Below are 15,954 nucleotides of genomic sequence, written 5' to 3' on the forward strand. Positions count from 1 at the left end.
TTAGAGTAACCAAGTCACAATGACATTTTCATAGGTAGGCTAAAATTACCCCATGCAATTTTTTTTATGTTTTATTTTACAGTCTTTTAATTTCTACATTTAACACAGCAACTTCCTTGAATAATAACAGTTGTAATGCTTACTCTTATACATTATAGCAGACATGTATCTGGCAGGGGTTCCCAGAAGGACCCATAACACAATGGCACAGGTCATAAAGCTCCTCCATTGCCAGGGGAAAGAAAACCAAGGCAGGCCAGACCTAAGGGCAAAAAAATGAAATAGAAAACCAGCAACAATAACAGCCTCAACAGTACATAGGACTTTATAAGAAATTAAGCACAACCTTATTAAGACATTAAATGAAACAGCACACAAGGAAATTATCTAATGGAAGTACTACAAGCGAGGGATGCTACAAGCAAATGTTATTTGCTTGGCTGAGTACTTGACAATTTTGTTAATGAAAAGGTCTAATTCTCCATTCACGGTAAGTGGAAGGAAGTTTTCATAAGTTGAATTAGCCTTAATTTCACTGTCTAATTCAAAATAAAACAAAATATTTTCCCCTTTCCCACTTCAATAGTCACTACTAAAAAACAGCAAGTCTTTTTTTTCCCAAAGAAATTTCTTTCTGTTTCCTTTCATTCAAGGTGAGGGATAAAAAGAAAAATCTAAGTGAGACTTGGTCTCAGGAAAATATAACCCTAAAAGCTGATTTTTGAAATTATCACTGACATCTGAAACACCTAATGAGCCATTTTTTACAGCAGCTTTGTTTACGAAAATCACTACTCTGGCTATCAAAAACTGACAAGCTCCATTTTTAGTTTATAAATGAAGGCGCTAGGATTCATCAGCCATTGTGAACCCACTACAGATGCTATTCCATTTATACACTTAAAGACCAGCACTTAGGCTTGCTGTAGCATTTCAAAATGCTAGCTTTTGAATCATGAACTCCCTTAGCCCACTTAAAATATGATTCTACTCACATACCGATTTTAAGAATGCGTTTATTTTGCAAAGCAAGGAATATGCGTATTGGAGTTTACAGTAAACTACTCAGAGGTAAAGAAGCTGCGGAAGGTGCTTGATATAGGAAGATACTTAGACTCATATCCTTAATTTGAGAAGACAGTAATGTAAACGTTACAAAACACAGATTTCCACAAACTTTAGGGTATAATTTTCCAAGTCATTCTGTACAAAGGAATCAAAGTTCAACCTATGCCAGCAGCTTACTACTCATCTTTAGGACATATCTGAGTGTACTCATTTAAAGTAATAAAGGTCATAAACAAAACTTTTATTCCTTGACCCAGGAAGGCTGACGGCAACATTGCACTCTTTGGGGGCCTGAAAACAACTGTATGAATCATCTTCCAGCCAAACTCCTGCTGGGCATCCTCCTACACATAAGAAAGTCTCTAATAAACATACAAGTTACTATGACAGAAAGTTACAAGAGCTCTGAAAGTTAGTTGAAATGGAATTTTCCTTTAAAGGTGGACTAACCAGAAACCAATGACTCATTATGAATTCAGCAGGTCTCTGGAAGGTACATGATCCTGCCACACAAATAAATCACTCCCTTACTCAAAGTTTTGCATCAGAGAGAGTGTGTTAATTACATAAAACACACAACTGGTCAGGCACAGTGGCTCACACCTGTAATCACAGCACTTTGGGAGGCCAAGGTGGGTGGATCACAAGGTCAGGCAATCCAGGACATCCTGGACAACATGGTGAAACCCCATCTCTACTAAAAATACAAAAATTAGCTGGGCGTGGTGGCACACACCTGTAGTCCCAGTTACTTAGGAGACTGAGGCAGAAGAATCCCTTGAAGCCAGGAGGCGGAGGTTGCAGTGAGCTGAGATCGCCAACCAAGGGAGACTTTGTCCCAAAACACACACACACACACACACACACACACACACACACACACACAACTGATTTGCCTTTCATGAAGAAAGCAAAATGATTTAACCTACACAAGGAACTTAACCAATGTTATGGCAATTAAAAATTGACCAATACACAAGTGGTCACAAGAGTCAAAACGGTATAAACAGTATAACCTAAATTATAGTGTTTTGCAATGTTTGATATGATATCTCATACTTCTAATCAATGAAAATCTTTAATAATGGTATTCTGAGAGTTCAGAAACACTTAAAAATGATATAATCAAAAAGTTGATAATGAACAACTCTCTAATAAACCTCTCTGTTGTTTTAAAAAATTTACTCAACTCTGTACTTTCTGATTTGGTATAACATAGAAAATTACTAGGCATAAAAAATGTGTTGTATTCAAGGTGCTATAATCTAAATAGAAATATAACATTGATGAAAACTGGGCAGAATAGGCACTTAAGTATTTGCTGAATCAAACATATGCATTTTTACTTACGGGAGAACTCATCTGATTATATCTGATAATACCTTTGTGGAGAGTCCTTAATATGATGATAGCCAGCGTTCCAGATAAGAAAAGAATAACAAAAAGGAATTCATAATACTAGAAAATTTGAGAAAGAAAAAAAAAGAAGTTAAATCTCAAACTTCCTAATTGAGCACTAAAAAATATGCATGTACATATAAAAGAAAGACATTCAAATTATCATTGTGTCTAAATTTAGATCAATGACTGAATGCATCAATATATTAAATGAACTCAAAGTTATGTTACGAAAGTGTATTACAAATAAAGTAATAGAACAACACCATTCTTAAGGTTATTTTTAGAAAATTTTAAGAGTACATTTTCAAAGAGAAATAAGAAGAAGTGAATAAGATCTGTAACACAAACGTAGTTTGGGAGCATGGAACTGGCAATAAAAGTTTGGGAGACACAGGTTGAACTAATGGCTTACTGGCTTCTTAGCCAATGGATCAAGGCCACAGTCTTTAACTCTATTACTCCACGAGCTGCAGGGCAAAGAACCCAAGGACCACTTACCTACCCTCTCTTACTTACTGTGCCTAAAACTCAAACTTAAAAACTATCCCCAAAGCAAAACCAATGCCTTCTGCCATCCCATCTCCCCAGCCAAACCCATACACACCCAAAAAGTTTCACCAGAAAAGTCCAGCACTGTTTTAGTGAGATACCAATAAGACTGATGTCTAAAATGTCTGTTAAATGTCATAAGTAAATTAAGTCACAACAGAAACTAAAATACAGTACATCCATTGTTACAATAATACTGCTAGAAATTAGCCCTCATAATCTATCTAGAGGCCCTTCACTTTTACAATCCCTTTGGAGAAACCATTTGAATAAATTGTATCTGAGGAGACTTCTGGCGGGGTGACAAGATGGGATTAAACTGTTGCCCAAACAGAAGCTTCTCTGGAAAAGCTACCACAGGAAGAAGAAAGGGGACAAGGAGGAGGAGAAGAAGGAGGAATAATAGGAATAAGAAAAGGAAGGGAGCCGGGCGCGGTGGCTCACTCCTGTAATCCCAGCACTTTGGGAGGCCGAGGCGGGCGGATCACGAGGTCAAGAGATCGAGACCATCCTGGCCAACATAGTGAAACCCTGTCTCTACTAAAACACAAAAATTAGCTGGGCGTGGTGGCGATTATGTGATCACTTTGACATTTTTTTTTTTTTGAGACAGTCTCACTCTGTCTCCCAGGCAGGAGTGTGGTGGCACAATCTCGGCTCATTGCAGCCTCTGCCTCCCGGGTTCAAGCGATTCTCCTGCTTCAGCCTCCTGAGAATCTGAGATTACAGATATGAGCTACACCCAGCTAATTTTTGTATTTTTAGTAGAGATGGGGTCTTGACATGTTGGACAGGTTGGTCTCGAACTCCTGACCTCAGGTGATCCACTCACCTCGGCCTCCCAATGTGCTGGGATTACAGGCATGAGCCAGGACACCCAGCCATCTTATTTTCAGTTCCTAATATTCTACCTCATTTCAAAAAGAGACTAGGAGGAAATAATTTTAGCTTGCTGCTATTCATCAGTAATAGCATCTCTTTGCTACTACTTTTCTGCAACTCTAAACCCACCCCATACTTCATTTCATTTTGTCCCTTTTGTCCTGATCATATTTCCATCTGCGAAGGTACACAAAGGTATAGATAATGAGAGTCACTGTAGCTTTGTTTGTAAATGTAAAAACCTAGAAGCAACCAAATATGCCCATCACAATGAAAATAAACTATGGTAATCCATGCAAATAACATGTAACCATTAAAAAGAATGATGTGCATGTATAGGTGATGATATCTCTATGAAATAGCGTTGAGTGAAAAGAGAAAGGTGAACAGTACGTGTGGCAGGATTCCATTTTCTCCCAAGAAGATGATATGCATATCTTATAGGTACAAATATTTTTCTGGAAGGATAAATAAGAAAAAATAATGTTTATACTGTTAGATGGAGAGAGTAGGAATTGGAGGGTAAAGGAAGGGAGAAACTTACTTATACATTTTCTATTTGGTTTGAAGTCTTCACCACATGCAAATATATAAATGTTATTGATATTATTACTTAAATTCAACTAAAAGACAACTTGCCTCACTGCAACTCACCAACTCCACCCTCTGCAAACAGGTTTCTTATTAGGGTATTTTGTTTGATTATAAATCCTTGTTCAACTTATCCTATCATTTTGTTTTTTTGTTTTTGTTTTTTTGTTTGTTTGTTTGTCTGTTTGAGACAGAGTCTCGCTCGGCCACCCAGGCTGGAGTCCAGTGGCGTGATCACAGCTCACTGCAGCCTCAACCTCCCCGGCTCAAGTGATCCTCTCACCTCAGCCTCTCAAGTAGCTGGGACCACAGGTGTGCGCCACCATGTCCAGGTAATTTTTTAGTTTTTTTTGTAAAGACAAGATCTCACTATGTTGCCCAGACTGGTCTTAAATTCCTGGGTGCAAGCAGTTCATCTACCTCAGCCTCCGAAAGTGCTGGGATTACAGGCGTAAGCCACCATGCCCAGCCCATTTCTTATATTTTACATTTTTTGTATGTAAAGTATTTTGTTGGTGCGTGCCTATTGTCCTAGCTACCCAGGAGGCTGAGGTGGGAGGATCACCTGAGCCAGGGAGTTTGAGGCTGCAGTGAGCTGTGACTGTGCCACTATACTCCAGCCTGGGCAACAGAGTGAGACCCTGTTTCAAGGAAAAAGAAAGATTTTCTTTTATGTTGTAGTTTTCAGTACTGAATAAAACATAAGAAAACAGTTATGAATCAAGTTGTTTCTGCTGATGAGTGATCAAATTCAACTTGTCAAGAGCTTTAAGATACTGCCAATATATTAAGATCTTAAATGATAATCCCCAATAAACACTAAAGCCTTTCATGCAGTGTTATTACCCCTCAAGTCCGGCACTACCACTACTTTTAGATAATTTTTATGTTGCCAGGGCTGGTCTCATGAATTCCTGGGCTCAAGCCATCCTCCCACCTCGGCCTCCCAAAGTGCTGAGATTACAGGCAGGAGCCACACTGCACCCAGCCTTAAAAAAAAAAAAAAATTTTTTTTAATGGGTTTTAATGCTACAATAGTTTTGAGGTAAATCCTGATGACCATGTGACCATCGTTAACACTACCAGTGGCGGGACAGGTTAGCATTATGTGCCTCTTCACGTATTCCTACCAAGAATGCATGGCCTGCATCTGGTCATGAAGAAACATCCAAAAGACTCAACTTGACAGTCATCCTACACAATGTAATGTCTGTCTCCTTTGAAAATTTCAAGGATATGGAAGACTAATGAACTTAGTCCAGATTGGAGGAGACCAAAAACATAATCCTGGATAGGACTGTGAACTGGAAACGGGAAGGGTGACACTGTTGACCAGCTGGTAAAATCTGAATGGCTGGATGTGGATTGAACAGTACTGATTCCTGATTTGGAGGGTTGTATGCTAGCAGGAGAGTGACCTCGTTTTGAGGAAGTACCCTCCGGAGTGTTTAGGGGCGATTAGACAACCTCTAGCTCTCAAAAGATTCAGAGAAAAACTAATGATAATGGACACCCACACAGAAGAGTGAACAACGAAGCAAGTGAGGTACGTTGTTAACAATCGAAGCATCTGGCTAAAGGGACTATGGGAATTCTTTGTACCGTTATGGAAATTCTTCCGTAAGTCTGAAACTGTTTCAAAATGAAATTTTTTTAAAAACCTATAAGAAAATCATAATTTATAAAACTGATAAATCAAAAGGTAAATACTCCATGAACAAACTTATCCACCTATTAAAATATTGTTGCATTTTTCTAGGAACTCCTTTAAAAAAAATTTTTGCAACAGTAAAATGTGACTTATTTTGTGAAAATTTGAATTACATGCACCTCTTTACCAGCCTATCCATTGTTTTAACTGAGCTCATTCATATCAAGTCTTTAAAAAAAAAAAAAAAAAAAGAGCAGTACTTTCAAATACGCACTATGAAGTTTGGATTTTAAGTACAAAGAGAGCCAGGACAATCTGCAATTGCTATACAGTAGTTTTTTGCACCAAACATTGCCATCTACTGGAAATAACAGACCACAACACATATTACTGTTCCCTAGGAAAGTAAAAAATTATTTTAAAATCCTAAGGCATATTTGAGAACAAAACAACAAATGCGAAAAGATAACTAAGTGGTAGAAACTATTTTTAATCCATTTAAAATGAATGAATTTTTTTTATTCTTTTAGAATTTTTTTTTGTCTTTTTGTTTTTTTTCCTTTTTGTGGAGAAAGGGGTCTCGCTATATTGCCCAGGCAGGTCTCGAACTCCTGGACTCAATCTGTCCTCCCGCCTCTGCCTCCCTAAGAGCTGGGATTACAATTATGCTGCATCTTTACATCCTAGAGTTTCAAAATCTTTTATAAGATAGCAATTCTCATAAAATCATATGAGGTAAACAGGTCTCTAAGGTTGGTAATAATGGAGGCACAAGAAGCAAATGTAGAAAACAGACAAGACTTCTTGATCCATTACACAGTACCCTATCAGAGAGCTCACTCAATAAAAATTCATGCAGGGGGCCGGGCGCGATGGCTCACGCCTGTAATGCCAGCACTTTGGGAGGCCGAGGCGGGTGGATCACGAGGTCAAGAGATCGAGACCATCCTGGCCAACATGGTGAAACTCCGTCTCTACTAAAAATACAAAAAAAAGTAGCCGGGCTTGGTGGCACGCGCCTGTGGTCCCAGCTACTCCGGGGGCTGAGGCGGAAGAATCGCTTGAACCCAGAAGGCGGAGGTTGCAGTGAGCCGAGATTGCGCCACTGCACTCCAGCCTGGAGACAGAGCAAGACTCCGTTCCCCGCCCCAAAAAAAAAAAATCATGCAGGGGCCAGAGGCGGTGGCTCACCCCTGTAGTCCCAGCACTTTTGGAGGCCGAGGCGGGTGGATCGCTCGAGCTCAGGAGCTCGAGACCAGCCTGGGCAACATGGTGAAACCCTGTTTCTACAAAAAATCAAAAATTAGCGGGGCATGGTGGTGCTTGCCTGTGCTCCCAGCTACTTGGGAGGCTGAGGTAGGAGAATGGAGTGAACCTGGGAGGTCGAAGCTACAATGAGCTGAGATCGCGCCACTACACTCCAGCCTGAGCAACACAGTGAGACCCTGTCTAAAAAAAATTAAAATAATATGCAGCAATCCAAAAAAGAATCAAGCTGGCTGGCAGCTTGATCTTCTAGTCCAGTTGTTCTCAACAAGAGAAACAGTACCCTCTAGGGGTCATAATGAGAATCTGCGGCGACGCTGCTGGTGTTGAGGATCAGAGAACACCAGATATCCTGCGAAGCACAATGGAGAATTGAGAACTGTACAGTGTCTTACAACTCTTTCAAATGCCTCAATTAACTTTCATGTGGGTGCAAAACTGCCTATTGATTATCTGAGCCTAGATTCTAACTCAGCCCCACCTTTTTTTTTTTTTTTTTTTTTGAAACAAGGCCTCTGTCTGTTGCCCAGGCTGGAGTCCAGTGGTGCAGTCACTGCTCACTGCAGCCTCAACCTCCCAAGCCTCAAGCGATCCTCAAACCTCAGCCTCCTGAAGTAGTTGGGACCACAGGTGTGCCACCACACCCGGCTAATTTTTTTTTTTTTTTTTTTAAGAGACAGGGTGTCACACTGTTACCCAGGCTGGTCTTGAACTCCTGGGCTCAAGTAATCCTCCCACCTCAGCCTCCCAAAGTGCTGGGATTATAGGCATGAGCCACTGCACCTGGTCCTAACTCCCTTTTACAGGTAAAGTATTTTCACATAGTTTCAATCTTCGTTGATATTTTTTCCCAAGAACGCAACTACCATGTCAACTGAAGGAAAACGTTACTACATTTGGCTTTGAATTTTGCCAAAATTAATCATTTCAGAAAATCATGGCATCATTTAGAGCTATCTGGTATTGGAGCAACCAATGCATACTATTCTTATATGCATGTGTTGCCATATTTATGATAATTATATCTACAGGTGCAAGCATCTGGCAATGACCGAAATACATACCTAAATACATATTTTATTAAAAGTTACTTCCAAGCTGGGTGTGGTGGCTCACGCCTGTAATCTCAACACTTTGGGAGGCCAAGGCGGGCGGATCACCTGATGTTAGGAGGCCGAGACCAGCCCGACAAACATGGAGAAACCCTGTTTTTATTAAAAATACAAAAAATTAGCCGGGTGTGGTGGCGCATGCCTGTAATCCAGCTATTCAAGAGGCTGAGGCAGGAAAATCACTTAAACCTAGGAGGCGGAGGTTTCAGTGAACCAAGATTGCACCATTGCATTCCAGCCTGGACAACAAGAGTGAAACTCCATTTTAAAAAAAAAAAAAGTTACTTCTCTTTTGTTTATTCTTTATATTGTAGTTAGGATGTTATATTGATGTTTATTGAAACTATGTATATAGACATGTTTCATTGTCTCTTACCTATTAGCATCATTTTAGAATAGTAAAAGGAGAATTATAAACTATTTGTTATTAAAAGAAGACATCAGCCAGGCGCGGTGGCACACACCTGTAATCCCAGCACTTTGGGAGGCCGAGGCAGGTGGATCACCTGAGGTCAGGAGTTCAAGACTAGCCTGGCCAACATGGTGGAACCCCCACCTCTACTAAAAATAGAAACTTACCCAGATGTGGTGGTGCATGCCTATAATCCCAGCTACTTGGGAGGCTGAGGCAGGAGAATCGCATGAACCCGGGAGGCGGAGGTTGCAGTGAGCCGAGACTGTGCCATTGCACTCCAACCTGGGCAACAAGAGCAAAACTCGGTCTTAAAACAACAACAAAAAAAAACCTATGTTTTTAAAGCAAAAGTTTTGTGAATAGAAACACCTTACCACAGCATTCAATAATTCAAAATAGGCATTTGATGTTCATAATTCATAACAGGCATTCAATAAACTCATAGTAGGCACTCAGTTCGTAACAGGCACTCAATAAACATGTTATGTAAATTGATAAACAAAAGGTCTTCACTCAAATGTTAATCTTTATGACTGATGTCTCCTGAACAAATGTATTATAAACTCCAAATTTTACACCCGTTTGGGAACCTGTATTATTTTCTGAAAATATTAAAGTGCATTCTCAAGACAGTTAATTTAAAAACAAAACAGGCCAGGTGTGGTGGCTCACCCCTGTAATCCCAGCACTTTGGGAGGCCGAGGCGGGTGGATCACTTGAGGTCAGAAGTTTGAGACCACCCTGGCCAACATGTGAAACCCCATCTCTACTAAAAATACAAAAATTTGCCAAGCATGGTGGCCCACACCTGCAGTCCCAGGTACTCGGGAGGCTGAGGCACAAGAATCTCTTGAACCTGGGAGGCAGAGGTTGCAGTGAGCCAAGATTGCGCCACTACACTCCATTCTGGGTGACAGAGCGAGACACCGTCTCAGAAAAAAAAAAAAAACTTTTCAAACTAAATTATTATTTGCCTCTGAATTTCTCTGTGTCTAGGCTTGATCAGGGGCTCAGGCTCACAAGCTCAGCCGATGATTATAGGCTCTGGGTCCAAACAGCAGTTTGCAGGTGTCTACAGCAAGGTGGTGTGACAGGTACAGAAGAAAGGAGATGGTGATTCCGGTGACTGAAGAGCCACAAGTGTTGCATGGCTCTGACATCTGTAAGTGGTTCATCGTGTGCATAGAGTTCAGCTTCCTGTCCATGTTCCCCCGCCCCAACACTGTGCCAGGATTGCATCTCCCTTCTCCACTGGCCACATGAATGTCTTTGTATACCGTAGCCGGGCGTGGTGGTGCGCACCTGTAATCCCAGCTACTTGGGAGGCTGAGGCACGAGACTCACTTGAACCCAGGATGCAGAGGCTGCAGTGAGCCAAGATCACATCACTGCACTCCAGCCTGGGTGACAGAGTGAGACCCTATCTCAAAACAAATAAAAAGAAGAAGTCTTTGTGCAATATAAACACATCTAAGACAGTGTAGTTCTCTCAATCAAAAGGCCAGAATCAATTTGTCACAGGATCTGGTGAAATTTTCTGTATTGAGAATAAGAAGGAACAAAAGGAGGGGAGGAAACCATGTAGAAGCACAGAGGAAGGGGAACAGATGAAACACATGAGGTGGTTTAGATCCGTGCCAACACGGCAGCCATGGTCCTATGTGGCTCTTCAGCACTTGAAACGTGTCTGGTCCTAAGGGGATGAGCTATGAGTGTAAAATACACACCAGATTTCAGACTTTGTATGGGAAAAAGAATTAAGATATTTCTGTGCCCCAAAAGTGCTATATAAACACTGTACTCTAGTGAATAGATATATTTCTTACAAGGATATATGTTAGCAGTTCTGAAACTACATGTGCGCTAGGGTTGAATAAATAAGTCAATGCATCATAGATAATAAGAGCCAGGTTTCTTACTTTCAGAGGAAGAAATTACAACTAAACCAGGGGGGAAGGCTAGAATAAATGCTGTGGTGCTGGATGATGGTCTGAGATAACATATGAACTCATGTTTATTTACTTATTCGCTTTTATATTTTTCCATGAGCAGTTAGCAAGTAGTCTGTAGGGTGATACTATAGACCGTAGGGTGTAAAGTCTATAGAGTGATACCTTGCCACTGTGAGAAAAACCATTTCCCCAACACTCACTCACCTACAATTTTAACATTCATTGATCATATTGACCTGAATCAATATTTAATTGGAGGTTGAAAAACGAGTGATGTTCAAATTCTATCATTCCCACTGGAACAATTCGACAAGTGATGACTGCATACCCAGCTAGTTGACAAAATCCTTCATAGCCCATAATGTAGGTTAAGTTCTTTTATACTTATAGTTACCAAGATATGAAGCTTTGCTTCTCATTTGTACACTGAAAGTTTGAGCTATGTTGCAGGTTCAGTAGGATTTTGTGAGCTGCTCTAAGACACAACCACCATGGGTTCCTGGGTAGCCAAAATGGCATCCACAGTGGATCTAAATGCTACCCTAAGAGAGTACTCCAGGTCAGGCACAGTGGCTCACGCCTATAATCCCAGCACTTTGGGAGACTGAGGTAGGTGGATCACTTTAGACCAGGAGTTTGAGGCCAGCCTGGCCAAAATGGCAAAACCCCATCTCTACTAAAAATACAAAAACAAAAAAAAAAGTAAAAAGAAAAAAAAAATAGGCCGGCTGCAGTGAGTCACGCCTGTAATCCCAACATTTTGGGAGGCCGGGGGGGCGGATCATGAGGTCACAAGATCGAGACCATCCTGGCTAACATGGTGAAACCCCATCTCTACTAAAAAAATAAATTAAAAAAATTAGCTGGGCATGGTGGCATGCACCTGTAGTCCCAGCTACTCAGTAGGCTGAAGCAGGAGAATCACTTGAACCCAGGAGGCAGAGGTTGTGGTGAGCCGAGATCGCATCACTGCACTCCAGCCTGGGCAGCAGAGCCAGACTCGGTCCCCCCAAAAATTTTTTTAAATAGCCAGGTGTGGTGGCTCACGCCTGTAATCCCAGCTACTTGGGAGCCTTAGGTGGGTGGATCACCTGAGGTCAGGAGTTTGAGACCAGCCTGGCCAACATAGTGAAACCCTGTCTCTGTTGAAAATACAAAAATTAGCCGGGCATGGTGGCTCATGCCTGTAATCCCAGCTACTCAGGAGGCTGAGGTAGGAGAATCGCTTGAACCCAGGAGGCAGAAGTTGCAGTGAGCCGAGATTGCACCACTGCACTCCAGCCTGGGCAACAGAGCAAGACTCTGTCTCAAAAAAAAAAAGAAAGAAAGAAAGAAAGAGTATTCCAGAGTCTAATACATTTGTAAAGTGCCGAGTTAGACTCAGACAAGACATTTCTTTATTACGAATGAGATTAGGAGACTTTTACACTTCACCAATGTGCTTTGTAAAGCTGAGAAAGGAGGCAGTAGAAAGTAACATTTTCCAAATTTATTTGACTAGACTAGTGTTCTACACAATGCACTTGGGGAAATGTTGATGTGCGCCATTAAAAAAAAATGTTTTTAACACAAAAAAGCATTTTTCCAGCCTGCATAGTTCACTCACCTCCCTTTCTGCCTCTGCTGCCACCATGGTGCCCATAAAGCTTGTGGCGAAGGGAGACCAAAAAAAGGAAGCAGGTTCTAAAGTTCACTCTTGATTGCACCCATTCTGTAGAAGATGTAATCATGGTGTTGCCAATTTTGAGCAATTTTTGCAGGAAAGGATCAAAGTGAACAGAAAAGCTGAGAGCCTTCCTTGGAGAGGATGTGACCATCAAAATGAGCAAGAGCAAGATTACTGTGACTTCTGAGGTGCTTTTTTCCAAAAGATATATGAAATACCTCACAAAAAAAATATCTGAAAAAGAATTATCTACTCGATTAGTTGTACGTAGTTGCTAACAGCAGAGAGTTAGGAATTACATTACTTCCAAATTAACCAGGATGCAGAAGAGGAGGAAGATGAGGATTAAAATTCATTTATCTTGAATATTTTGTATGAGTTCTTTTCTTTTTTCAAGGTGCTGTTAAATTATATGAGTTCCTGAATAAAATTTGGGAACCAAAAACAGAAATAAAGCATTTTTCAACCCAAGACAAGAAAATAAAGAAAGAGCACCATTAGCGATATATGTCACTACTCTCCCTTGACTCCTCTCCCCAGCTATAACAGCCATGTTTTGGCATTCGGATAAATAATATGTGGCTTAGCATGTCCTCACTGCATAATCCTCTCTCTGCATGCATGAGCTATTGTTGTATGAGACATTTACAAATCAACTGCCTCCTAGGTCTGGGAGAACATATATGCGAGAGAAGGAGGAATAGGAAACATTATATGTGTACTACCTGCTAGGCACTGTCCTAAATATTTCATGTTTGTGGCAGGGTGCGGTGGCTCACGCCTGTAATCCCAGCACTTTGGGAGGCCAAAGTGGGTAAATCAACTGAGGTCAGGAGTTTGAGACCAGCCTGGCCAACATGGTGAAACCTCGTCTCTACTGAAAATACAAAAATTAGCCAGGTGTGGTGGCACGTGCCTGTAACCCCAGCTACTTGGGAGGCTGAGGCAAGAGAATCGCTTGAACCCAGGAGGCGGAGGTGTCAGTGAGCTGAGATCGCGCCATTGCGCTCCAGCCTGGGCAATGAGAGCGAAACTTCGTCTCAAAAAAACAAAACAAAACAAATATTTCATGCTAGCTCACTTCACCCTCAGAGCAATCACATGGGGTGAATATTTTACCTCCATTTTACAAATTCGGAAATAAAGGTGCAAAGTAATTTAACCAAGTTCATACAGCTAGTAAATGGCAGAGCCAAGATTCTAATTCGACTGTGTCTGATTCCTTCCAGTGTAACACCTCTGGAAGCCAAGGGCCTTCTAGGTACACTAAAAAAGTTTCAATGAAGCCAGGTGCGGTGGTTCACACCTGTAATCCCAGCACTTTGGGAGGCTGAGGCGGGTGGATCACCGGAGGTCAGGAGTTTGAGACCAGCCTGACCAACATGGAGAAACCCTGTCTCTATTAAAAATACAAAATTAGCCAGGTGTGGTGGCGCATGCCTGTAATCGCAGCTACTCAGGAGGCTGAGGCAGAAAAATCTCTTGAATCCTGGAGGCGGAGGTTGCGGTGAGCCAAGATCATACCATTGCACTCCAGCCTGGGCAACAAGAGTGAAACTCCATCTCTAAATAAATAAATGAATAAATAAATAAATAAGTTTCAATGGGAAAAGAAAATTCCCTCTTCTGGAATTCCTTCCAAGATTAGACTTGACTGTTGAGGAACAAGGGGTTGAGATCTAACCTGAAATAAGGGGATTTTCCAAATTCTCCCATTTGGTATGGCTTTTTTTATTATTTATTTATTTATTGAGAGAGAGTCTCACTATGTCGCCCAGGCTGGAGTGCAGTGGCACGATCTTGGCTCACTGCTTAAACCCAGGAGGTGGAAGTTGCAGTGAGCCAAGATCGCACCACTGCACTCCAGCCTGGGTGACAAAGCGAGACTCCATCTAAAAAAAAATAAGGATAATAATGTTATATTCTCAATCACTGAAGAAAGATTTGTTCAATGTCTTCAGAGTTCATTTCACTCTTTTTTTTTTTTTTTTTTTTTTTTTTTGAGACAGAGTCTCACTCTGTGGCCCAGGCTGGAGTGCAATGGCATGATCTTGGCTCACTGCAACCTCCACTTCCCAGGTTCAAGCAATTCTCCTGCCTCAACCTCCTGAGTAGCTGGGACTACAAGTATGTGTCACCACACCAGACTAATGTTTGTATTTTAAGTAGAGATGGCATTTCACCATGTTGGTCAGGCTGGTCTTGAACCCCTGACCTCAGGTGATCCGCCCACCTCTGCCTCCCAAAGTGCGGGTTTACAGGCATGAGCTACCATGCCTGGCCCCTTCAGAATGTATTTCATTCCTTTCCCCAGATTACACTTCTGTATTTCATCCAGAGATTAGAAGACTGGACTATATTTATTGGACTAGTAAATTGCCTGTTTTCATCAATTGTACTTTGGGTAAACTGCAGGATGTTAGATCAAGTAATCCTGACCCCAGCTGGATGATTCAAGGTACACACACATTTCTAACACAAATTGTTCTCATTTTCTTTACAGTGACTCTGTAGGCAGAAAATATAACAGACCCTTAAGATAGAAAGCTAGAATGGTATAGTAGAAAAACTACGAGTTTGGGGGCCAGACAGACCTGGGTTTAAATATCACTTGCACCACCTGCTAGCTGTGATCCTGAGAAAATTACTTCAGCTTGCTGGGCTGCAGTAGCCTCATTTATAAAATGGAGATAACCACTACAGGTGATACATAGGGACAAAAGCGAGGTATTCCTAATGTGGAATTGCTTTCAGAATGAGATTCAGAAGAATCATTTTATAATGGCTGTCAGGCCACCTACAGAAATGACACAAACCAAGCATAATTTGTAAATGTTTGAGGAGATTTGAGGCCTAGCCCCAAATAAGGTGATGAGGCTTTGGTCTCAGGAAAGCATATCTGAAGCTATAAAAAATAAGCCTTAGATGAAACGGAGTATAACAAAAGCTCAATCATTTTAAAAAATGATATACAGCTGGGCGGGGTGGCTCACGACTGTAATCCCAGCACTTTGAGAGGCCAAGGCAGGTGGATCGCCTGAGGTTGGGAGTTTGAGACCAGCCTGGCCAGCATGGTGAAACTCCATCTCTACTAAAACAATACAAAACTTAGCCAGGCGTGGCGCCTGTAATCCCAGCTACTCAGGAAGCTGAGGCAGGAGAATCCCTTGAACCCAGGAGGCGGAGGTTGCGATGAGCCAAAATCGCGCCATTACACTCCAGCCTGGGCAACAGAGCGAGACTCCATCTCAAATATATATATTTTATAGACTGTCTATCATATATATACATGTATATATGCATACAGACTGTATATGCATATATGCATATATATGATAGACAGTCTATAAAAGACTAAAAAGGAAAATACATAAATCTACATAGTCATAAAAGGTTTTCCC

The 15,954-nt window shown here is 41.3% G+C and overlaps 2 pseudogenes; one reads left to right on the forward strand and one right to left on the reverse strand.

Moving 5' to 3' along the window:
* The window catches only part of LOC135277715 (transmembrane 9 superfamily member 2-like), a 54,709-nt pseudogene extending 42,189 nt beyond the window's left edge, over positions 1 to 12,520 (reverse strand).
* LOC135268349 (large ribosomal subunit protein eL22-like) lies at positions 12,519 to 12,902 on the forward strand (annotated as a pseudogene).
* The last annotated feature ends 3,052 nt before the right edge of the window (positions 12,903 to 15,954 follow it).

The sequence above is a fragment of the Aotus nancymaae genome, unplaced genomic scaffold (genome assembly GCF_030222135.1).
Source record: "Aotus nancymaae isolate 86718 unplaced genomic scaffold, 86718_ANA_hifiasm-v0.15.2.pri h1tg000004l, whole genome shotgun sequence".
Taxonomy (NCBI): Eukaryota; Metazoa; Chordata; class Mammalia; order Primates; family Aotidae; genus Aotus; species Aotus nancymaae.